General features: G+C 39.2%; 1 protein-coding gene across 8 annotated transcripts in view; it reads left to right on the top strand.

Moving 5' to 3' along the window:
- LOC126939910 (uncharacterized) overlaps window positions 1-24,931 on the top strand; it is a 195,596-nt gene that overhangs the window by 81,226 nt on the left and 89,439 nt on the right. For all 8 annotated transcript variants that reach the window (XR_007720491.1, XR_007720489.1, XR_007720490.1 and 5 more), the window contains one exon: window positions 163-397. The gene's annotated coding sequence lies outside the window, so the exon portion shown is untranslated. The remainder of the gene's footprint in view (window positions 1-162; window positions 398-24,931) is intronic.

The following is a 24,931-nucleotide window of genomic DNA, read 5'->3' as shown; positions in this document are numbered from 1 at the left end:
GGCAGCCCATTTGCTTTAGCCACCAAATGTGAAATTTTTTTGGTCCCCAGAATCACTTCTGTTACTTTTTCCAGAATTTCTCATTCTCATCCCCTTCTACTTATTTTCAGTCTTTTATTTTGACCCACGCCTCTATTTTATTTTTTATCCAACCCTCTGCAGTGAATGACAAAAATGGAATACCGAAGGAGAAAATAACTTAAAGCTATGAAATACATGTTTGATCTACATGTTCCCTGGAGAAAGTGTAGAACATTCAGACAAGAATAAAGAGGACGGTTAGATCACCCTGTTTGCTCTCTGCACCCATCCTTCTCCACCTTGCTGAGTGCCTGGGGAAGCTGAGCTGCATCCAAAGGCCCCTTTGCCTTCTGACTTCTGCTGGAGTTATGCCCATGTGAGTAAAGTTGGACCTGACTTCCTTCCTGTGGGGTTGTAGCTGGCTGTCTGTGTGCCTTGACTGAAAGGCGCAGCTCTGTCCAGCAGCCCTCTCTCTAAAGGTTCAGGAACCCACTCCCTCCTCCAGCCCCTTGTGGCCTAGGCTGCTAATGGGGCTGACCCTAGGAACCCGTACCATTCTTCACCCATACCTCACAAACAGTCCCTTAAGACACTCTCCTCAAATTACCCAGTATACGAGTTTTATCAGTTTTCTGCTGAAACACAGGATGGTATAATCATAATCCAGACTTAGAGATAAATATGGGTAATAATGTTGGAGTATCTCCTTTGCTACCTTTATTTATTATCCTGTGGGATCAGATTAAATCATGAGTTACAGATGTAGCCTAATTCTGTGTGTACATCTTTATAACTTACTTTATATCTTACCCCTCCCACATGTAATTACTTATGAGAATGACCCCCTATTGTTAAAATCTTCCCTATCTCAAATAATGAACTTTATTTACTACATTTTGTTTCACTATATGGATAGAACTGAATTTATTTTAGGATTCAAGAGCAACTCTGTGATCTATCTTCTGAATCCCCTCAAACTTAATGGCTCCCTATTTCTTATATGTATTTATCTGCTGGTTCAACTTTGTAAGACAGAGGGTTTGACTGGCTCAGTGTGTCACACACCCCTTCTGGGGTACCCCTATTGGATGAAAGCTCAAGCCGGGTTACCTCAAGGATAATTGGGCCTCCTTATGTTCAGCCTTTACTAACCTCAGTGTTAAGTGACTTCTCCTAGTTCCCATCCTAGTAAATGGCAGAGCTGGAACTTGAACCCATGACTGCTGTCTCTAAACCCAGGGCTTATCTACTCCAAAATGTATCTGCCAACATGTAAAACTCAGTCTCTATATCTAACCACAGAAACCACAGTTGTAAGTCACAGAAGAATGTCAATTTTTAAAAAATGTGTGTGGTTCCAAAGAAATGGACTATCAAGTCACGAAAAGACCTGGAGAAAATGTCAGTGCATATCACCAAATGAAAGAAGTCTATTTGCAAAGTCTACACACTGTAGGTTTCCAACTATGTGACATTCCAGAAATGGCAAAACTATGGAGACAGTAAATGATCAGTGGTTGCCAGGGGGGAGGGAGAAGAGATGAATAGGTGGAGCACAGAAGATTTTTTTTTTTTTCTTTTTCTTTCCTTTTTTTTTTTTTTTTTTTTTTTGAGACAGACTCTCACTCTGTCGCCCAGGCTGGAGTGCAGTGGCGCAATCTCGGCTCACTGCAAGCTCCGCCGCCTGGGTTCACGCCATTCTTCTGCCTCGGCCTCCCGAGTAGCTGGGACTACAGGCACCCGCCACCACGCCTGGCTAATTTTTTGTATTTTTTTAGTAGAGACGTGGTTTCACCGTGTTAAGACAGTGAAACTACTCTGTATGCTACTGTAATGGTGCATACATGTTATTATAGATTAGGAAAAATTCACAGAATGTGCACCTCTGAGGTGAACACTAATATAAACTATAGTCTTTCAGTGATAATGATGTATCAGTACAGGTTCATAATTGTCATAACTGTACCACTCAGGTAGGGGATATTGACAATGGGGAGGCTGTGCATATGTGCGAAGGGGTTATCTCTGTACCTTCTGGGAATCTCTGTATCTTTTGCTCAATTTTGCTGTCAACCTAAAACTGCTCTAAAAACTAAGATTTCTTCCTTTCAAAAAAATGTGTAGTTCCTTTTAAATTGGTATACTATTAATTTCCATTGCCAGCAGATTTACTGTGTTTAACTCTAGTTTTCATTTAAGAAAAATGACTGACTTTTCTCTTTATCACAAATGTCTGCAATAAACTGACATTCCCATAACAGGGGCTTTCCCACTGGAAACCAGTTTTCCTATTGTTATTTTAAAGCAGTGTCAGCATCCATCTCCTACATTCAGATAATGTGGACACATAATCAGTTACCAAACATATTTAAATCAGAGGCCTACTGAAGCGTTTCACACTTGAATCTTGTAGTGAAGATATAAGAGATTGTTTTTATTTAAAGCCCTAGAGATTTAGATGAATAAACTAGAAGCTTAATTTGAGACTTTCAAAATCCTGAGATCTATCCAGGCATCCATCATACATGACAGAATGATTATACCACCTCCAGAACTAGGTGTGTGATGACGCACTGAGTTAATCTCCTTCTATTCCAATGTATACTACATGTATCTTTTATTCAATATATTGAGTACAGAAATTTAAAGCTCAGAACTTTGACATTCTCATGCATTAATTTCTTTTTGTTTAAACAACATAAAGAGATAGTGTTCATTAGAGAGGATCATAATGGACATATGTGGATAGATTTTCCTGTTGGTTGTTCAAAAAGCAAATGGCAAAAATATGTGTCTCTATGTAAACATATTTTCTGAAATTGGGTCAAAAGCATCAATGACTAGTTTGTGGTGTGTGAGTCCTGTTGACGATGTGTGTACTGACCATTCATGCTTCCAGAGCTTCCTTTCTGTTGATCAGGGATTACGGGAATGATGTTTTAGAAATTTGGTCACCTGGTTTGTAAAGTAAGATCTCCCTGTGCAAAGTTTTGCTTTTCCCTTTGTCCTCTGAGGTAGATTTATAGGCAGATCTTGTTATTTACACTAAAGAAAGGAGGAGAGAGAGAGATTTGATAAAATTGGATAATCCTAAAATCATTTGGGGGGGGGGTTAGAATTCATAGTTTATTTTTAGATAACAGATATACTTCCTTAACCTCATTTTCTTTGGACTAATTTTAGACATTTATTCCTATTACTTGAACACACAGTGGTAAAAGGCAGCAGAGGCATTTCCAAAGCATGAAGGATCACCGGGGAAAAGAATGAGATTAAAATTTTGCCATGGATATTGCCATGCTGTTCTTACACAGTTAAATAACTTAGTTCTGTGAAATTTGCTCACGGTGTTGTCTTTTAAGAAGTTATATACTGTAAAATATATATGCATATGTAAATTTTGCTTATGTATATATCTGTATACATATTTTTATTCCTTTATAATATAGTTATCTATTCTGTATATTTTATTACATGCATATGAACATATATAATTAGTAATATGTTATATAACATGTATAATTGTTATAGTCCTTTATATGTTATTATATGTGCTATATAATAATATATAAAGGAATAAAATAAATAAGGTTCTGGTTCTGTCACTGATTTACTGCATGATCAGTGTGGACTGGGAGTAGGGTGACCAATCATCCCTCCTTTGCCTAGGACTGAGAAGTTTCCAGGGATGTGGGACTTCCAGTTTTAAAGCCAGGGTGAGCTGTTCAGCCGAGTTCAGGGGAGTAGCTGTGGACCAGGTAGGGGTGAGTTTTTTTGGTGGCCCAAGCCAAGTCTATATTGCAAAAATATAGTGAGCAAAATAGTGGGTCAAGAAAAGGGCCAGTGGAGAGTTAAGGAGCAAAGCTGAAGTTCACAGCCATCCAAAGTTTTAGACATTGAAGAGTGTTTCTACATGGAGCCAAATGAAATTAGAATAAGCTGGGCCCATTCTACGTGGATAAGGAGGTATGGCTCTCCCAGGAATTCTATAATAGTCAGCTGGCTACTCTAAGGGTCTTCTCATTCAGTTCTCTGCTGCAGGGACCAACTGCCACAGGACTTACAGAGCCAATAGAGGAAGTCAGCACTTTCCTTCAGGGGAGTAGATTGTTTTCATCCTATGCAAGGGATAAAGTAAACATTACAGTTTAATAATGAACTTTTGTTTCTTATTTTCATTTTTGAAAAGTACTGAGTATTTAAACTTATAAGTCTATAGGAAAATTGGGTGGTATTACATGACACTCCAAAATGATTTCCCTAAAAGTTACCCTCCACTAATTAGTGGATTAGTTATCCTCATCCACTAATCCAAAGTTAGTCTGTGGATGAAGGTGGTCTGACAGGTAGTGGTGGTCTGTGATTTTACCCTACTCTTTCTCCATGAGAAGAAAGGCTCAAGTTTCTCTCGGGATCCAAATGGGTAGAATATGTGTCCAGCCCCAATGGGGTATATTGCCTCTCTCCATCCTCTGGCAGGAGAGGCACTACTCTGAACTCATAGCATATTTACTTAGTGTTCTATATATATTAACAAATTTTAAAATGTACAAAGTGGAGATTTTTGAATACAGAAAAAATAGAGGTAGGGAAAGAAGGGTAAATCTGGAAGTGAATCCACAAAATGCACGCTGAGAGGTTCTGTATGGTGGATGGGCAAGGGCACCAAGTTGGCATTGTGCGTAGAGAAAAACATGGTCCAATATGTGAATCAGTCTCCATAAGATACAACAAGCCAGTGCTAGAAGAAAAGCTCAATGCTTCTTTGTATGAAGGCAAGAGGGAAGTTTTTCCAGCGGGTCTTCATAAGAAGGATACTTTGAAATGTAATAAGCCACATTTTCAATAGTATCTTGACAGGCATTTCACAGAAGTGCTTTCTATGATGTTCCTCAGATAAAGACTGATGGCATAAATTCACAGCTCAATTCAATAAAAATTCCTATCTTAAATTCTTTCAGAACAAAGTAAGGTATGAATATACACATTTTTAAAAGTCATCGAAAGATGGGAAGAACTAAACGAGACGGTCTAGTTATGAAAATCTCTGCTGGCCTGGAACAACCCAAAGACAGATTTTAGAGTATGCAGCGGAATGTCTGGATTTTCTGTCCTTCAGGCAATTCTGCATAATGGTGTTTCTAAAACAAGCTTTTGAAGTATTGAAAGCCATGAGTTTGATGGGATCCTGCCTGACACATACCTCCTGAAATTCACTCTGCTCTGTGGCTGACTATGTCCGGAACCCATTGATAATTCCTCATGTGAATGTTGGGAATGCAAGCACAGACAACACCTGAACAGAGGCCAGCCTGCCTTTTCTTGGAGGTGGGCCAAGGGATGGTTGTGGCGGCACCAAAGCTCTTCTCACAATTCTGGTTCTTCCCCAATGCATGGAGTAATGGAAGGGCCCCAACATTCTATACCTGTAGAACATTATGGTAAGAATTGAAGTATGTGAAAAAAGTTAAACTCTTTTTGAATTATCTGGGTCTATGGGGAACTGAGGTTCTTTTTTGACCAGGCCTCAGATACATCTCTTTGGCTTCATTTTAACACTGTCCTCGAAATCACCTCAGAATGGTACCTGGGATCTCCATTGACTTCCTGATTTTACTTTGGTTGCTCTATAACTACCCTCCCGCTCTGAGCAGCTTGGCCTAAGTTTTCTCTTTATCTCTTTCTTCATTTTCTTTCTTTTCACCCACCTGCCTGCCCTTCCTTCCTTCCTTCCTTCTGCCTGCCTGCCTGCCTATCTGCCTGCCTTGCCCCTGCCGTAATTCATACCTAACCTCACAGGCTCTTTCAGAGCTGTTAAGTAAAATTCTGTAAGTAAAAACTCTCTGTATAATTTTTTTTCACCTGCTGCTCAACCCACCTAGTGACCCAGAGCTCCAATTTCTCATAAGAGTTGCCACTACCTCTCTCGATTAAATTTCCAGGTTCATATTTTTGCACAATTGTTTTCTATAAACATGCATGAACACAAATAGGATTATTTATGAGATTTATTTCAGTCAAATTACTCTGATCCCAACCAATCTAAAGACATGTCCAACTTACCCATGGTTTTGGACAAGATGGGGTGGGGGGGACAGTAAACCATGTTTTTTATTATATCCTGTCTTTGACAGATATTAGGAGACTAGACCAGTATGGAGTGATATGACCTTATTAGTAATTTTTTCTTGGGATGCTTATCATATTGTACAGAATCTCCTGTTGATCTTTCTAATTTTTTTGTAATCCATGCAAGCTGTACATTTCCTTGTAAAAAATTGATATTTGGGAAAATATTTTTATCCTGAGAAGTTCCCAGAAATAGAGATTTTTTTGAATCTTATGAGCTATGAGACATTTAACCAAAGAAAATTTTCAAAAACTATTTTAAATGGATACTCCATATATATTGTGCTTAATTTTTCAAGAGACATAGTATTAGGAGCACTTTTGACCAAATATCTGCTGTTCTGTTGATAACCTTGAAGCTGACCTCTTTCCTATTAAATAATTAGCATTTGGAACTTTTATATGGATAAATAAAACTGCAGTGTCACTTTCCATTTAAGCAATATTTTTCATTTCTTTGGCACTTCTAGCCACTTTTTTTTTTTTTTTTTTTAACTTGTGTCCTTGAGGTAGTCATTCATTTTGGATCTTAAATATCAAGATTTCAGCATTTGTCCTTTTAGAGACTGTGTCATAAGGCTGAACTCTAACACTTGAAAATTATTAGAGTTTACCACTTTACAGCTGTTCTGATAGTTCATCACTGCTTGGCTTTCAGCTTGCTCTATAAATTCAGGTATTTAATACCTGACTCTGAACAAAACTGTTTTGAAGTGTTTTAGCAACCAAACAAGCCATGCAATGAGAAAGAGATGCAGACGACTCGCTTGTGGTTATGGTTGTCAAGGAAACCATTTCCGTATATAGTGTTTGACAACAGCCATGTTTTTTTAAGGCCATAAAAACAAAGCTTGTCCAGAAGCATGAAGAAGAAAGCATACAATGAAATAAGCCACAGCCAACTAGAAGTTATGAGAATGCATTAGATGCAAAATGCTAGATATCAATTGATGAGATATTTTGTAACATAGAAATAAAACTCAAGAGGGATAACATGTTGAAAAGTGTGGCAGCAAAATGCCCTTGTTGAAGCGAGGTCAAAGTCTCAGTATGTTCTCAAAATATACTGTGTGCATTTTTAGAGGAATTGTTTAATTAAACAAACAGCTTCATCTTTGCCATACACAAACTCATGGAATGGAATTTAAACAGCTTTGATAACATAATCAGTGGGAGGTTTGAATATATTGCCCAGCAATAGACTACACTGCTAGAGCTACAAAAGCTGAAGGAAATGGAGAGCTCATTTGGTAGTTTTGTCTAGTTTATGCTACGTTTCGCTTTAAAAGAGGAATGAACTGTGGTGCATAGTGATGCTGAAGATCTTTATGGAGGAAAAAAGATCCTAAAATGTTGATTATGGATAAAGTCTATTTTGAATGCTCTTTCTCAAGGTCTATACATATAGAGGAAAACCCCAAGGAGGAAAAGATGGCTGGGCATGGTGACTCATGCCTGTAATCCCATCACCTGGGGAGGCTGAGGCAGCAGATCACTTGAGGTCAGAAGCTCAAGACCAGCCTGGAGAACATGATGAAACCCTCTCTCTACTAAAAAAAAAAAAATAGCTGGGCATGATGGTGCATGCCCATAATCCCAGCTACTCAGGAGGCTGAGGCAGGAGAATCACTTCAACCTGGGAGGTGGAGGTTACAGTGAGCCAAGACCATGTCACTGCACTCCAGCCTGGGCAACAGAGTGAGACTCTGTCTCAAAAAAAAAAAAGTAAAAAGTAAAGAAAGAAAAGAAAAAAAAAATGATGTTGGTTTGACATTGCAGCTTTTATTCTAAAATATGGATTCCCATTCATAAAATGTGAAACATAAAGCACGAAAGATGCGGCAAAAGTGGAACTGTAAGGTGCATGATTCTATACAGAAAGGGGTAAATGGAGCCTACTCTGAAACTATCCAACCTACAAAAAAAAAACATGTGGTTTAAAAGATATATGATTTGACATGTTGGAAATCAGATGAAAGTCCAATGAAAAGACATAATTTCTGAATAGATTCTAATATCTAAAAGAAATGGTTTCGTTCTTGCTTGAGCAATTTCTTATTTCGTAAACTATTAGTGTAATTATTTGTGTAAGCAAAAAAATTGATTTTATACTTCTCCCTTCCTTTTTCTTTGATATGTACACGTAACTGCAGCATATGACATAGTAAAATTTTCACATTTTTTTCTTTACAATTTACCACAAAGGAAATGTTGTTTGGGCAACTTATGATGTGCAAAGATAGAGCCAACTCACTACTGCCTGTTGCCTCACATTTAAGTATCATTTATTTCTAAAGATTATGAAATACTTATTTCATCCTAATGCCTCTTTCACATTATTCATCAGTATTTTAATACAGAATAAGAAAAGCAAAACAGAATTAATGTATTTTAAGGGCAAGATGACTGACCTCAGGATGACTGATTCTCTTTCATGAGAATGCTGTAAGAAAGTAAGTGGGAAATGAACCGGAGGAGGAGAACAAGGCATCACAGGATGTCTTCAGACCCCTGTGGCATTTTAGTCTGTACAAAAAAGACCTAACCCAGTACTTCGCATGTAGGTGATTAATTTTTCCCCTTCCATTACCTCCCAGACTTTGCAACCATAATTTTCAGATTTTTTACCTTCTATGATCTCTTAAAGCTTCCATTTTCTAATTAGTCAATCTAAAAGCATTACAATGACCAAAATGGCGAAAAGTCTGGAAATCATATTATATGAAAAGGGGAGCATGCATTTGAAGAACTGTCACATAGAGAAGGAATTTCACTTTTTCTGTGTGACTTTCATAGAACCAACTATGACCAGTGGCTAGTAGCTATATCATAGTAGATATTCAAGTCCTCAGAGTTGCTAAAAATAGACTCAGCTGCTTTAAGACGTAGAAAGCTAGCCATTTTTGGAGGGGACCTTTTAGGATTTTCACTGCATCAACTATCTCCAATGGCACTTTCCCTTAGGCTGGATATTCTCATGTCTCTTCCTTTAATGCAAGCTCTTCTCCTCCTAATCTTTTTCTTATCTAAGTGTGAAACAGGCACCAAGTGCTATGGATTTGATCCCCTTACTGTCTCTTGAGCCTGTCCTCTTCTTTCCATCCCACTGCCACTCCATCATAGTTCCTATCTCCTTGAAATGTGAGCTTCCTGAGGGCATGAGTTGTCTTAGTTTTTTATACCTAGTTAGCTAGCCCGATAGCTGGTTACTCAGTAAATACATACTGAATGAATATGTGACTCTCAACAGTTCACTCTGAAATCATTTGGTTTGAATGGCAACCTTGTCTATTCATTCAAAAACATTTTTTGAACATCTACTACGTGCATTGGAGGATATCTGGATGAATAAGACATAGTGATTTCCCCCTTAAGCTCATAGTCTAGTTGGAAGAAAAATATGTAAATGAAAATGGACTTGGCTCAGGCAATGTTATGAAAACATATACCTGATCGACTTAATTGAAGTTACAGACTATCAGATTTCTATCATTTGGCAGGAGTTCTGCAGCCAGATCCACCAGGTGTTCTTTGAGAGGCCAAGGAGAGGGCTGGGTATCACAGAGCTAAAGGGATTGCCATCTGGAGATGTGAGAGGACATCCATACGTGAATGAATGAGCCAAGCAAGATCACGAGGAAAAGCCACAGTTCTGGTTCTCACTACCAGCCTTTCCTTGCTAGGAAGCGTCTTTCCTTTGTCTAGAGATTCTCATGGTTTCATTTTTCTCCTCGGGCCTCATCTCTTTCCACTTCAAACTCTGTTTCATATTGGTTTGCTGTCAAACTGGTTTCTTCTTAAATTCACAGTGCATATGTAGTTTCAGAGCTTTTGATTCTTCAGTCTCCAATTGTTTAAAGTTCAGACTTTCCGCTTGGCTTCACAAACATAGTTAGCTATTATGTGATTACTTAGTTACTTATTTTCCTATTTCCAATTTTACGAATCCAGGCGAATGCATGAAATGTTAGAGATGAGAGGCTCCTCCAATGTTACATTTTCTGTTAACCAGTTCATTGAATGCCTATTCCTTCCCTGCACCAAATGTTCTAGTCAAAGTGTTCTCTGCAGCTTCAGTGAGAGTGGTTTTATGGACCACCTTGGATTTAAGAAGGGGGGAAAATACATTCTTGGCTGAGTATGTATGGCCTGGAAGACTTTTCTCTCATTCCTGTGATGCTCCTCTCTCTCTAGTTATTTCTGGTTTCCAACTAATAAATGTCCCTGAGCTATAGTCCTCCTGCAACAAAATGTAATTTTACTATTCTATCTTTTCCAGCCTCCTCCTACATAAGCAGGCTGGGTATGACTATTTTAATAGAGGAAGAACATTAGGGAATTGATCTAGTGTATATGTTCATGAGACACAGAAGAGTCATGGGAGAGAGATCAAGATGAAGGAATAAGAGATGTACAAGAAGTAAAACTCAGTCTTCTCCATTTGTGACCACAAGTTTTAGTTTCTTTTTGGCCTCAAATTTCCTTCCATTTAATCTCTAATTGTTCTGACATTCAGAATACAACACATTGAAGTGAGCTTTGTCTCATGAACCTTGACTTCCGACTCTGAAGTCTGAATGTCTGACTCCACGTACACAGCAGGCAACCTGTGACACACCTAAGCCACGTGATACTATCAGATCGCATCACAGTCAAGTGAAAAACAGGTAAAGCCTAAAGTCTGTCAGTGGAATCATAAAAAATAGCCTCAGGTCAGTTTCTAAGAGCATTTGACTTAAGAGGGGGAAAAAAAAGGCTGTATTCTGATTTTATAATCTAGCCGGTTATTCATTCACCAGAAATGTGTTATTTTCCAGTGACGCAAGGCTTGCTTACTTTATCAAGTTATTCCATTACTGCCTTGGAATGACTGGGGGTGGGATGGAGTAGTATGGAAAACAAAGCCAAAAAAAAAAACATGTTTTCAAACTCTCTCCAACTCATTTAAAATTTCCATTTAGTCGAACAGGCATTTGTTTGGTTATTCCTTTCCAAGTCTTGAGATCGTTTAAGCGCCTATACTCTTTGGAACTTCTCCTCCATCTTTTCCTTTCCATTTAGAATTAAATTCTACTGTCATTTATTGTTCACCCTCTGCATACCAAACTTGGCATCTCTGCTGATTTTCTGTTTCCATAGGAATGAAAGTGCCCTTGAGAAAATATCACCTTCAAACCTTATGTTCATGGAAGGCTTAGATCCCAAATTTACTTAGACCTCTTGGGCTCAAGATCACATAGATTTTTTTTTCCTCAGTAAGTAGCTCATTGTAGAGGTGGATAATACAGAATTGCATGTTTAAAATAATGAAATATGACCAACTCCAGACTTACTAAGAAAAAATTTTGACATGGATAATCTCAAACTCAAACTGTATAATGAAAATTATGCAGAACATTTAAATCATGCATGAACTAATCATCTTTCTAAACTTATCCAACACTTTCTGCTAACTCCTGATTCTGTGGGAGTTGCTGATCTGTTTTTCAGATTCTCCGGGAGTCTCCTAAGGTCATGTTCTGTCCTCGTGTTCATATTTCTGTGCTTAAACGGAGGCCCAGGTTCCAGGCTTCTACTTCCAAAAGGAGTAGGAAAAAATCCTCTGAGTCCCTTGAATCACGAGACCATGGTAAAAGCCAGCTCTACCCTGGGTCAGAGTAAGTGGCAGCTAAACTGCCTGACTTTGTACATCTTCCTGAAATCACTACTTCAACTTGGTCTGAAAATCCCCTCCAGCATATTCTACATGCAGATGATTATCTCTAGAAGACCATTGTTAAAACCGTAAGGCAGGGCCAGGACTGCTCATCTTTATGTGGTCTACACAGAGCACCTGGCTCAGGCTTTGTACGTGTTGGTCAAATGGATGGATATTTCTTGTAGAAGAGAGGCCCTGACTTCATTTGCCTAATTAGCTAATTAATATGAAAAGACATCACAACCAGAGAGGGTGAGGCTTGAGGAAGACATTCATGATAGGCAAATGGTAACGACATGGAAGGAATTGTGCTGTACATTTGAATGCGAGTGCTAAGAACCCCACTAGAAATACCAAATCAGGGTCTTTGGAGAGTTGGGCTCAAGAGTATGCATTTTTGTTAAACTCCACAGGAAATTTCGAAACACAGCTATGGCTGGAAATTCTTCCAACAAAAGAAAGTTTCCTTCAGTTTAGTGCTCTCTGGATAAGTGTGAAGACAATAGGTACTTATGAAATGCCTGCTTGATTGGATGAATAAATAAATCAAGGTCCAGGTAGAAGCTGAGTCCTTAATTACAGTTATGTCCCTGCTGCCCTTATTTTATCCAGGCCCAAACCTCCATAGCAGCACTACCTATTCCTCAGCTATAATCTGGAGGATAAAGGGGAAGCCAGGAAGAGCAATGAGAAGACAAATAAAAGATGATGATTAAAAATAGAATTTCAGGATGCTTTGGGTTACATCTGGTCTCCTCATGCTCCCCCAAAAAAGAGGCAGATTGGCATCCCATCTCCTCCAGTCAGCTTACAGCATATGCATGATCAAAAGTAATTTATGGCTCCTTTTGAGGCTCAGCTCTGAAGCAGAGAAACTGACATTAAAATGGTTCATGTGACAGAAATGTGGCCTTGGAGGACCCTCAGAGGAGTTCCAAATCAGATCAGCTGTCTTTCATTAATCAAAAATTGGCTGTAGTTCACTCCTCTATTTGAAACAAGTCTAGCCTTCCATCAAAATGGCAGAATGGTGAGTTCACGGATAAGAGTTCAGCATGAAACTTGGTACACACTTGTTATTGCAATCTCAGGCTGTAAAATGAAATGTCTTAAAGGCCTGATCAACCTCATCATTTGCAGTACCACATTTAGCATATCTTTGTACATTTTCTTTTATTCTTGATTGCTCCCCTCCTTCTTCCAATGCAAATGAGTGGCTGGTGCTCAGTGAGTTGTATCCTTAATGCATTCAGCTGAAATCTCCAATTATAGTCAGGACTGGGGACAGTCTTCAAGAAAAAACAAAACAACAAAACACTGGCAGAGGGGAAAACTTGACATTCATGCCATTGAGCTAAACACTGTGGTAAGTACTCTGCAGCACAGAAATCCATTGAGATAGCCACTATTATCTCCATCTTGTAGATGAAGATAGTGAGGTTCCAAGATGTCAAGAGATTTTCCTAAATGTACGTGTGCAATAATATAGAGGCATAGAAGGTAAAGAGGTGGAGGGGAAGGAAGGCAAAGTGGGAGGAAGTCAGCCAAATAAGCTAGTGTAGTAGTGTTCTGGGCAGAAGAAATATTTTAGAGGGAGAGAGCATTTGGGGAACTGAAATGTTGAAATTCAGGGAGAGGAGTAACAGGAGATGGGCTTCCAGAAGGAAGGAGGCATTGGGAGGGAGGTGCCTCCTAAGGATCCTTGAGAGATATGTTAATGAGCCTGGACTGCATTCTAGGGAAGTTATATGGTTTGAAGTGGGGAAATGACATGGCGAGATTTGTGTTTCACAAGGATTACACTGAATGCAGCATAGAGAATAGAGGCAACATGGAGGAGAGGTGACCACTGGTTGTGGTAGCCTTGACAAATGACAAAGCCTGGTATGGTACAGTAGTAGTGGGGAACAGAGATACACATCAGAAGTAGAATAACACAGGGTTTAGTGACTCTATGTGGGAGATAAGAGGACATGATAAATCCTAACTGATGATGAGCGTGGATCTTCAAGGAAAGATATGGTGGGAGAATGAAATGTGGGGGTTTTCTGAGCTTGGAACCAGTTCTTACTCTGGTTCTGTATTCTAACTTTTCTAGACTAAAAACTCCAGAAGGGTAGAAATCTTGCAGTCTGATTTCTCCCTACTCATTTGATATGTGAAAGAACCCAGAGAAGAGTTGAGTTTGAATGTCAGCTCTGTAATTTAATAATTTTGATATAGTATGAAGAAAATACTTAATGTCTAATCAGAGCCCACTACATTTTGGGCTCTAGGAAGACAACAGTGAGCGAGAATGAAAAATCTTTACCTTTATGAAACTTTAGTTCGGCAGACAGACAATAAGGAAATACAGAAACACCAGATAATTACAAACTGTGATAAATGCCATTAAAGAAATGAAAACAAGGATGATGAGATAGAGCTAAAGAATGAGAATTAGTCAGCCACTAAGAAACTCGGAGAAGAACATTCCAGGCAAGTGCAAAGCCTGCAAGTGTGAAAGGGCATGGTGGGACAAGTAACAGGAACTCCAGGCTGTGAAGAGATTAAGTTTTATTCTAAGAGCAAGAGAAGCCATTCATGCATTTTAAGCAAAGGAAACAACAGATCCAGATTTACATTTTCGTAATATCATTCTAGCTGTTGAATGGAGATCATGAATTAGAGATAAAGTGAAAAGAGAGAGACTAGCTAGGAGGCTATTGTAGTTGTCCAAGAAAAATAAAAGTGTCTTAAATAATAATAGTTAATGCATAGAAATTTTATTTATTTATTTATTTTTTTTTTGAGATGGAACCTCGCTTTGTCACCCAGGCTGGAGTGCAGTGGTGTGATCTCGGCTCACTGCAACCCCACCTCTGGGTTCAAGTGATTCTCCTGCCTCAGCCTCCTAAGTAGCTGGGACTACAGGTGCCTGCTATCCTGCCCAGCTGATATTTGTATTTTTCTAGAGACAGGGTTCTGCCATGTTGGCCAGGCTGGTCTTGAACTCCTGACCTCAGTTGATCCGATTGCCTCGGCCTCCCAAAGTGCTGGAATTACAGACATAAACCACCACACCCAGCCTCATAGAAACTCTTTATAGACTTGTAAGCAAATTTTCAGGGATTATTTATTTGAGGCAAGTTTTGGACAAAAACACTATAAATATATTACCTAATTTACAGTTTTCTGTCATAATATTTTTAAAATTTTCATAATAGAGAAATGTTGAAATAATCATAGTATTAGACCATGTACCTACCACCAAGATTCTGCAATCAACCTTTTACTATTCTTGGTTTGCCACAAATGTATCCCTCTACTCATCTCTCTATCAATCCACCTTATTTTTTAATGAATTTCAAAGTAAATGCAAGCATCAATACACTTCACTTCTAAACACTTCAACATGAATACAATTAACTAGGGATCCATTTTTTTATTATTTCTCTTTTATTCTTCTGTCATCAAACATACATATTGTAAATGCACAAATTTACATATACCATTCAGTGAGTTTGACAAATACACGCATTCAAGTATGATCCAGTCTGTTTTACTCCTCTCCTTTGGGAACTCCAGTGACACTTGGTGAGAATTTTTCATATTGTCCCACAGGTCCCTAAGGCTCTGTCATTTTGTTCAATCTTTTTTCTCTCTGTTCTTCAGTTTGGATAATCTATTGATCTACCTTCAAGTTTACATTCTTCTATCATCTCCAATCTGCTGTTAATCTCACCCAGTGATATATATATTTTTAAATTTCAGTTTTGTGTTTTTCAGCTCTAGAATTTCTTTTGGTTCTTTGTTGTAGTTTATGTTACTCTGTCAAATTTTCCTGCTTTTTTATTTATAATAAAGATATTTTCCTTTGCTATATTGTGCATAGTTATAATAGTGGCTTTAAAATCCTTCTCTGCTAATTTTAACATCTGAATCTGTAGTCTCTGTTGAATGCCTTTTCTTTCAAATATGATTCATATTTTTCTGTTTCTTTGTACCCATGTGTTCCCATTGTTTAGCTTCCACTTGTAAATAAGAACATGTGGTATCTGATTTTCTGTTTGAGTTATCTCACTTAGGATAATGGCCTCCAGCTCTACCCATGTTGCTGCAAAAAACATGATTTTATTCTTTTCTATGGCTGAGTAGTATTCCATGACATATATGTACCACATTTCCTTTTTTTGGTCAACTTTTAAGTTCTGGGGTACATGTGCAGGATGTGCAGGTTTGTTACACAGGTAAACATGTGCTATGTGGTTTGCTGCACAAATAAGCCCATTACCTAGGTATTAAGCCCAGCATCCATTAGCTATTCTTCCTGATGTTCTCCATCCCCCTGCACCCCCACAAACAGGCCCCAGTGTGTATTGTTCACTACCATGTGTCTATGTGTTCTCATCATTCAGCTCCCACTTATAAGTGAGAACATTCAGTGTTTCGTTTTCTGTTCCTGTGTTAGTTTGCTAAGGATAGCAGCTTCCAGCTCCATCCATGCCCCTGCAAAGAATATCATCTCATTCCTTTTGATGGCTGTATCATATTCCATGGTGTATATACTACATTTTCTTTATCCAGTCTATCACTGATGGGCATTTGTGTTGACTCCATGTCTTTGCTATTGTGAATAGTGCTGCAATGAACATATAGCATGCATGTGTCTTTATAGTAGAATGATTTATATTCCTTTGGGTATATACCCAGTAATGAGATTGCTGGGTCAGACAGTATTGTTGCCTCTAGATCTTTGAGGAATCGCTGCACTGTCTTACACAACGAGTAAACTACTTTACACTCCCACCAACGGTGTAAAAGCATTCCTTTATCTCCAAAACCTCACCAGCATCTGTTTTTTCTTGACTTTTTAATAATCGTCATTCTGACTGGTGTGAGATGGTACCTCATTGTAGTTTTGATTTGCATTTATCTAATAATCAGTGATGTTGAGTTTTTCATACATTTCTTGACCACATGAATGTCTTCTTTTGAGAATTGTCTGTTAATGTCCTTTGCCCACTTTTTAATGAGATTGTTCATTTGTTTCATGTAAATTTGTTTAAGTTCCTTGTAGTTTCTGGATATCAGACCTTTGTCAGATAGATAGATTGCAAAACTTTTCTCCCATTCTGTAGGTGGTCTGTTCACTCTGATAATAGTTTCTTTTGCTGTGCAGAAGCTCTTTAGTTTAATTCGATCCCATTTGTCAATTTTTGCTTTTGTTGCAATTGCTTTGGGCATTTTTGTCATGAAATCTTTGCCCATGCCTTTGTCCTGAATGGAACTGCCTAGATTTTCTTCTAGGATTTTTATACTTTTGGGTTTTACATTTAAGTCTTTAGTCTGTCTTGAGTTATGTTGCAGGAAGTCAGGGACCCCAAATGGAGGAACCAGCTGGAGCCGCAGCAGAGGAACATAAATTGTAAAGATTTCATTTTAATATGGACATACATCAGTTCCCAAATACTTTTATAATTTATTACGCCTGTCTTTACTTCAATCTCTGAACATAAATTGTGAAGATTTCATGGGCATTTGCCAGTTCCCAAATAATACTTTCATAATTTCTTATGCCTGTCTTTACTTCAATCGCTGAACATAAATTGTGAAGATTACATTTTAATATGGACATTTATCAATTCCAAAATTAATACTTGTGTAAGTTTTTATGACTGTCTTTAATCGCTTAATCATGTTATCTTTGTAAGCTGAGAATGTACGTCACCTCAGGACCACTATTGTGTTAACTGTACAAATTGATTGTAAAATATGTGTGTTTGAAAAATATGAAATCAGTGCACCTTGAAAAATAACAGAATAACAGTGATTTTCAGGGAACAAGGGAAGACAACCATAATGTCTGACTGCCTGTGGGGTCAGGCAGAATAGAGCCATATTTTTCTTCTGGCAGACAGCCTATCAATGGACATGCAAGTAGGGAAGATATAGCTAAATTCTTTTCCTAGCAAGGAATATTAATAATTAAGACCCTGGGAAAGGAATACATTCCTGCGAGGAGGTCTATAAATGGCCACTCTGGGACTGTCTGTCTTATGCAGTTGAGATAAGGACGCCCTGGTCTCCTGCAGCACCCTCAGGCTTACTGGGGTGGGGAAAAAAACCTACCCTGGTAAATCTGAGATCAGACTGGTTGTCTACTCTCAAACTCTGTTTTCTGTTATTTAAAATGTTTATCAAGACAATACATACACAGCTGAACATAGACCCTTATCAGTAGTTCTGAATTTGCCCTTGTCCCGTTTCCTCAGAAGCATGTGATCTTTGCCCTTTGAAGCATGTGATCTTGTAACTTACTCGTTGTTCTTGCACCCCCTCCCCTTTTGAAATCCTTAATAAAACTTGCTGGCTTTAAGGCTCAGGTAGGCATCACGGTCCTACCGATATGTGATGTCACCCCTGGAGGCCCAGCTGTAAAATTCCTCTCTTTGTACTCTTTCTCTTTATTTCTCAGCTTGATGATACTTACGGAAAATAGAAAGAATCTATGTTGAAATACTGGGGGTGGGTTCCCCCGATAGAATTAATTTATGTATAAAGTGTAAGGAAGGGGTCTAGTTTTAATTTTCTGTATATGGCTAGCCAGCTCTCCTAGCACCATTTATTAAATAGGGAATCCTTTCCCCATTGCTTGTTTTTGTCAGGTTTGTCAAAGATCAGATGGTTGCAGGTGTGCAGTCTTATTTCGGAGTTCTCTATTCTGTCCCATTGGTCTCTGTATCTGTTTTTGTACCAGTACCTGCTGTTTTGGTTAATGAAGCCTTATAGTACAGTTTGAAGTCAGGTGCATGATGCCTCCAGCTTTGTTCTTTTTGCTTAGGATCTTCTTGGCTATTCAGGCTCTTTTTTGGTTCTAGAGGAATTTTAAAATAGTTTTCTCTAATTCTGTGAAGAACATCAATGGTAGTTTAACGAGAATAGGATTGAATCTATTAATTACTTTGGGCAGTGTGGCCATTTTCACGATATTGATTCTTCCTACCTATGAGCATGGAATGCTTTTCTATTTGTTTGTGTGCTCTCTGATTTCCTTGAACAGTGGTTTGTAGTTCTCCTTGAGGTTCTCCACTTCCCTTGTCAGTTATATTCCTAGGCATTTTATTGTCTTTGTAGCAATTGTGAATGGGAATTCATTCATGATTTGGCTCTCTGCCTGCCTGTTTTTGGTAGATAGGAATGCTAGCAATTTTTGCACATTGATTTTGTATCCTGAGATTTTGCTGAAGTTGTTTATCAGCTTAAGAGGCTTCTGGGCTGAGATGATGGAGTTTTCTAGACACAGGATCATGTCATCTGCAAACAAGGATAATTTGACTTCCTATCTTCCTATTTGAATACGCTTTATTTCTTTCTCTTATCTTATTGTCCTGGCCAGAACTTCCAATACTATGTTGAATAGGAGTGGTTGAAAGAGGGCATTCTTGTCTTGTGCCAGGCTTCAAGAGGAATGATTCTAGATTTTGCCTATTCAGTATGATATTGGCTGTGGGTTTGTCATATATGGCTTTTATTATTTTCAGGTATGTTCCTTCAATACCTAGTTTATTGAGAATTTTTAACAAGAAAGGAAGTTGAAGTTTATTGAAGGCTTTTCTGCATCTATTGAGATAATCATGTGGTTTTTGTCTTTAGTTCTATTTATGTGATGAATCACATTTATTAATTTGTGTATGTTGAACCAACCTTGCATCCTGGGGATGAAGCCAACTTGATTGTGGTGGATAAGCTTTTTGATGTGCTGCTGGATTTGGTTTGCCAGTATTTTATTGGGGATTTTTGTGTTGATTTCATCAGGGAAATTGGTCTGAATTTCCTTGGTCTGAAGTGTTTTTGTCATTGTTGTATCTCTGCCAGGTTTTGGTATCAGGATGATGTTTGTCTCATAGAATGAGGTAGGGAGGAGTCCCTTCTTTTCAATGGTTTGGAATAGTTTCAATAGAAATGGTAGCAACTCTTCTTTGCACCTCTAGTAGAATTCAACTGTAAATCCGTCTAGTCCTGGGCTTTTCTTGGTTGTTACGCTATTTATTACTGCCTCAATTTTAGAACTTGTTATCGGTCCATTCAGGAATTCAGTTTCTCCCTGGTTTAGGCTTGGGAGGGTGTATGCATCCAGGAATTTATCCGTTTCTTCTAGATTTTCTAGTTTTTGTGCATAGAAGTGTTTATAGTATTCTCTAATGGTTGTTTTTCTTTTTGTGGGGTCAGTGGTGACATCCCCCTTATCATTTCTGATTGTGTCATTTGATTCTTCTCTTTTCTTTATTGGTTATTCCTTGTCTTCTGCTAGCTTTGGAGTTTGGGGTTGATTCTCTAGTTCTTTCAGCTGTAATGTTAGTTTGTTGATTTGAGATCTTTCTAGCTTTTTGATGTGGGCATTTGGTGCTATAAATTTCCCTCTTAACACTGCTTTAGCTGTATCCTAGAGATTCTGGTACATTGTCCCTTTGTTCTTATTAGTTTCAAATAACTTCTTCTTCTTCTTCTTTTTTTTTTTTTAAGAGATGGAGTTGCCCAGGCTGGAGTGCAATGGTGTGATCTCGGCTCACTGCAGCTTCCGCCTCCTGGGTTCAAGTGATCTCATGCCTCAGCCTCCAGAGTAGCTGGGATTACAGGCACACACCACCATGCCTGGCTAATTTCTGTATTTTTAGTAGAGATGGGGTGTCACTAGTATTTTTAGGGTTTGTTTGTATTTTTAGTAGAGATGGGGTAGTCAGGCTGGTCTTGAACTCTTGACCTCAGGTGATCCACCCACCTCGGCCTCCCAAAGTGCTGGGATTACAGGCATGAGCCACCACGCCCAGCTCAAAGAACTCCTTGAGATCTAATTTAATCAATTTTCAAAGAATTTATTGAGATTTTGAGATCTAATTTGACTGCGTTGTGGTCTGAGAGACTGTTTGTTATGATTTTACTTCTTTTGTATTTGCTGAGGAGTGTTTTACTTCCAATTATGTGATCAATTTTAGACTAAGTGCTATGTGGTGATGAGAATGTATATTCTTTTGTTTCTGGGTGAAAAGTTCTGTGGATATCGATCAAGTCCACTTGATCCAGAGCTGAGTTCAGGTCTTGAATATCTTTGTTAATTTTCTGTCTCAATGATCTGTCTAATATTGTCAGTTGGTGTCAAAGTCTCCCACTATTATTGTGTGGGAGTCTAAGTCTCTTTGTAGGTCTCTAAGAACTTGCTTTATGAATCTGGGTGCTCCTGTGTTGGTTGTATATATATTTAGGATAGTTAGCTCTTCTTATTGAATTGATCCCTTTACCATTATGTAATGGCCTTTGTCTTTTTTAATCTTTGTTGGCTTAAAGTCTGTTTTGTCAGAAACTAGAATTATGACCAATGCTTTTTTCTGTTTTCCATTTTCTTGGTGAATTTTCCTCCATCCCTTTATTTTGAGCCTATGTGTGCCTTTGACCATGAGATGGGTATCTCGAAGATAGCATACCAATGGGCCTTGGCTTTCTATTCAGCTTGCTATTCTGTGTCTTTTAATTGGGGCATTTAGCCCATTGACATTTAAGGTTAATATTGTTATGTGTGAATTTTATCTTGTCATCATGATGCTACCTGGTTATTTTGAAGACTTTTTTATGTGGTTGCTTCATAGTGTCACTGGTCTGTGTACTTCAGTGTGTTTTTGTAGTGGCTGGTAATTTTTTTTTTTTGTCATTTCCATATTTAATGCTTCCTTCAGTTGCTCTTGCATGGCAGGCCTGCTGATAATGAATTCCCTCAACATTTGCTTGTCTGAAAAGGATCTTATTTCTCCATTGCTTATGAAGCTTAGTTTGGCTGGATATGAAATTCTAGGTTGGAAACTGTTTTCTTTAAGAATGTTGAATATTGGCCCCCAGTCTCTTCTGGCTAGTGGGGTTTCTGCTGAGAGATCTCCTGTTATTCTGATAGGCTTCCCTTTGTAGGTGACCTGGACTTTCTCTCTGGCTGCCCTTAACATGTTTTCTTTCATTTTGACCTTGGAGAATTTGATGATCATGTGTCTTAGGGTTGATCTTTTTGTACAGTGTCATACTGGGGTCCTTTGAATTTCCTGAATTTGAATATTGGCCTGTCTTGCTAGGTTGGGGAAGTTCTCCTGGAGGATATCCTGAAGTGTGTTTCCCAACTTGGTTCCATTCTTCCCATCTCTTTCAGGTACCCCAGTCAGTTGTAGGTTCAAGCTTTTTACATAGTCTCATGTTTCAGAGAGGTTTTGTTTGTTCCTTTTCATTCTTTTTTCTCCATTCTTGTATGCCGGTCTTATTTCAGAAAGATAGTCTTCAAGCTCTGAGATTGTTTCCTCCACTTGGTCTATTCTGCTGTTGATACTTGTGATTGCATTGTGAATCTCTCGTGTTGTGTCAGGTCAGTTACGCTCCTCTCTATACTGGCTGTTCTGGTTATCATTTCCCATATTGTTTTATCATGATTCTTAGTTTCTTTGCGTTGGGTTAGAACATGTTCCTTTAGCAAAGTTCATTATTACCTACCTTCTGAAGCCTACATCTGTCAATTCAGCCATCTCAGCCTCAGCCCAGTTCTGTGCCCTTCCAGGAGAGGTATTGCAGTCATTTGGAGGAGAAGAGGCGTTCTGGCTTTTTAAGGTTTCAATGTTTTTGCATTGATTTTTTTTCTCATCTTTATGGGCTTATCTTCCTTCAATCTTTGAGGTTGCTTACCTTTGAATGGGGTTTTTGTGGGGTCTTTTTTGTTGATGCTGTTGTTGCTATTGCTTTTTATTTGTTTATTTTTCTTTCGTCAGGCTATTCTTCCATAGGGCTGTTGTGGTTTGCTGGGGTCCCACTCCAGACTGTAGTCACTTTGGTCCCTTCTGCACCTGGAGGTATCATCAGTGAAAGCTGCAAAACAGCAAAAATGGCAGCCTGCTCCTTCCTCTGGGAGCTCCATTCCAGGGGGGCACCAACGTGATGCCGCCTGAATGCTCCTGTAGGAGATGTCTGGAGACCTCTGTTGGGAGGTCTCACCCAGTCAGGAGAAATGGCATCAGGGACCCCCTTGAAGAAGCAGTCTGGCATCCCCTTGGCAAAGTGGGTGTACTGTTCTGGGGGGAATATGCCTTGACCAGACCACCCAGGCTCTCTAGAGCCAGCAGGCTAGAAAGGCTAAATTGACTGAACCACAGAGACTACAGCCACCCTTCCCCTTAGAAGCTCCATCCCAGGGAGAGATCAGAGTTCTGGTCTAGACTGCCTGGACTCCCTGGAGCTGGAAGCCTGGAACGGTCGATTCGAACCACGGAGATGGAGTTCCCTCTAGCTGGGAACTTGGTCCATCTCAGGCATTCTCCAGCCTGCTGCTGCTAGCAAGCTGGAATTCCAAGCCAGTAGGTATTAACTTGTGAGGTGTTGTTGGAATGGGACCTGCAGAATGACACTGCTTGGCTCCCTGGATTCAGACCCCTTCCTAGGGGAATGCACAGATGGATATCCCACCTCACCAGAGTTCCCAGAGCTGGAGTATGCAAAACTCCTAAGTCTCCATGCATGCCCAAGCAGCCACTTCCCCAAGACTCTGCATCACTTTGTGCATCAGAACAAAGGCCCTGGTGGCATGGGCTCATGAGGGGATCTCCTGATCTGTAGGTTGCAAAGATCTGTGGGAAAAGCATGGTTTCCCTGGCAGGGCTACACAATCACTCACCACTTTTCTTGGCTGGGGGTGGGGGCTCCTGTGGCTCCATACAGCTCCTGGGTGGGGCATCACCCCACCCTGCTTTTCCTTGCTTTCCAGGGGTTGAGCCTTCTGCCTAGTCAATCCCAATGTGAGAACCTGGATACCTCAGTTGAAGGTGAAAAATTCACTCACTGTTTTCATTCCTCTCCACAAGAGCTGTGGACTGCAGCTGCTTCTAATCAGCCATCTTGGCCTGCCCCTCAATTTTTTTCAACTTAACTAAAAAATTATTTTTAAGCAGAAAGTTAACATGGTTGAATGTATACTAAAAATCCTTTCTTACATGAAATGGGTGGCAATTGAAATCTTAAGTTTTTAATTTACCCTTATCTTAGTTGCTCAGAATCTGCCCCACATATGTGTGGTTCAGAGATTTTGGCAGAATATATAAACAGAATTTAGGGCTCCACTTTCGTGTCTCTCTGCTTTCTAGAACTTCTCTCCTCACTTTCCAGCTGCCTTTAACTCTATCTTCAGGTTCTTTCAGCCAGTAAATATTGATTTTCTAGCTGAGTTTGAACCACATGATGTGAGACAGACTGATGAGATGGCCTCCAGATGAAACACTAAAAAACAAGAAACCCTCCCTCTTCTCTTCCTGTAAGTGTCACCTCCCCTACAGTTTCTGTCTGCTTTTTGGTCACTCCATGGTGCCTTCATAAAATGGTTTTTGAATACTAAGTCCAGAATTTAGCATAGTTTTCTGCAAAAATGTTTGTCCATTAAGAGTCACTTGGTCATAATCTAAAAACTCCAATTTCTGTTCTAAGTAGTTTATACATGTTGACACATTAATTCTCACTATCCTATCAATACTATGAAATAGGCCATTTTATAGATAAGGAAGATAAGTCACAGAGTAATTGAGTAACTTGCCCGAGATCATACAAGTACATAGAGAAGCTCCAGAGTGTGACCTTCTAACATTTCTTGAAGTTAGATGTTAGTAGTGGACACAGAAATGCCAGGGTCTGACTCACAGACCCAGGCTACATGATGGATGAATAATGTATTCAGACACCGATACTCAGTGAAAGAGCAGCTAGGGTGCTGGGCCACACATAGAAAAAAGTTGTGGCAGTCATGTGCCCTGACTAGCTGGCCCTGTGGGCATTTGTTCAGCACAGATTTGATGACAAAGACGTTGAGTCAACACACGTATGGATAATTAATCTGGTCACCCTCCCCCAGAGAGAGTAGTCATGCACCCATGGAAGATCAAAGGTCAGTCTTAGGACCATATAAGTAAACAAGCTATTTAGATAAGCTCCCCAACATTCCTTTGTTATTTGCTATTCTGCTATCAACTCAAGGTAAAGAGGATGAGGCTGCCTGCAGTCAAATCTTTTACTGAAGCTACGCAAACCTCCTGCCTT

This window comes from Macaca thibetana, chromosome 1 (genome assembly GCF_024542745.1).
Source record: "Macaca thibetana thibetana isolate TM-01 chromosome 1, ASM2454274v1, whole genome shotgun sequence".
In the NCBI taxonomy this organism is placed as follows: domain Eukaryota; kingdom Metazoa; phylum Chordata; class Mammalia; order Primates; family Cercopithecidae; genus Macaca; species Macaca thibetana.
This window is presented reverse-complemented; position numbering and strand designations above follow the sequence as displayed.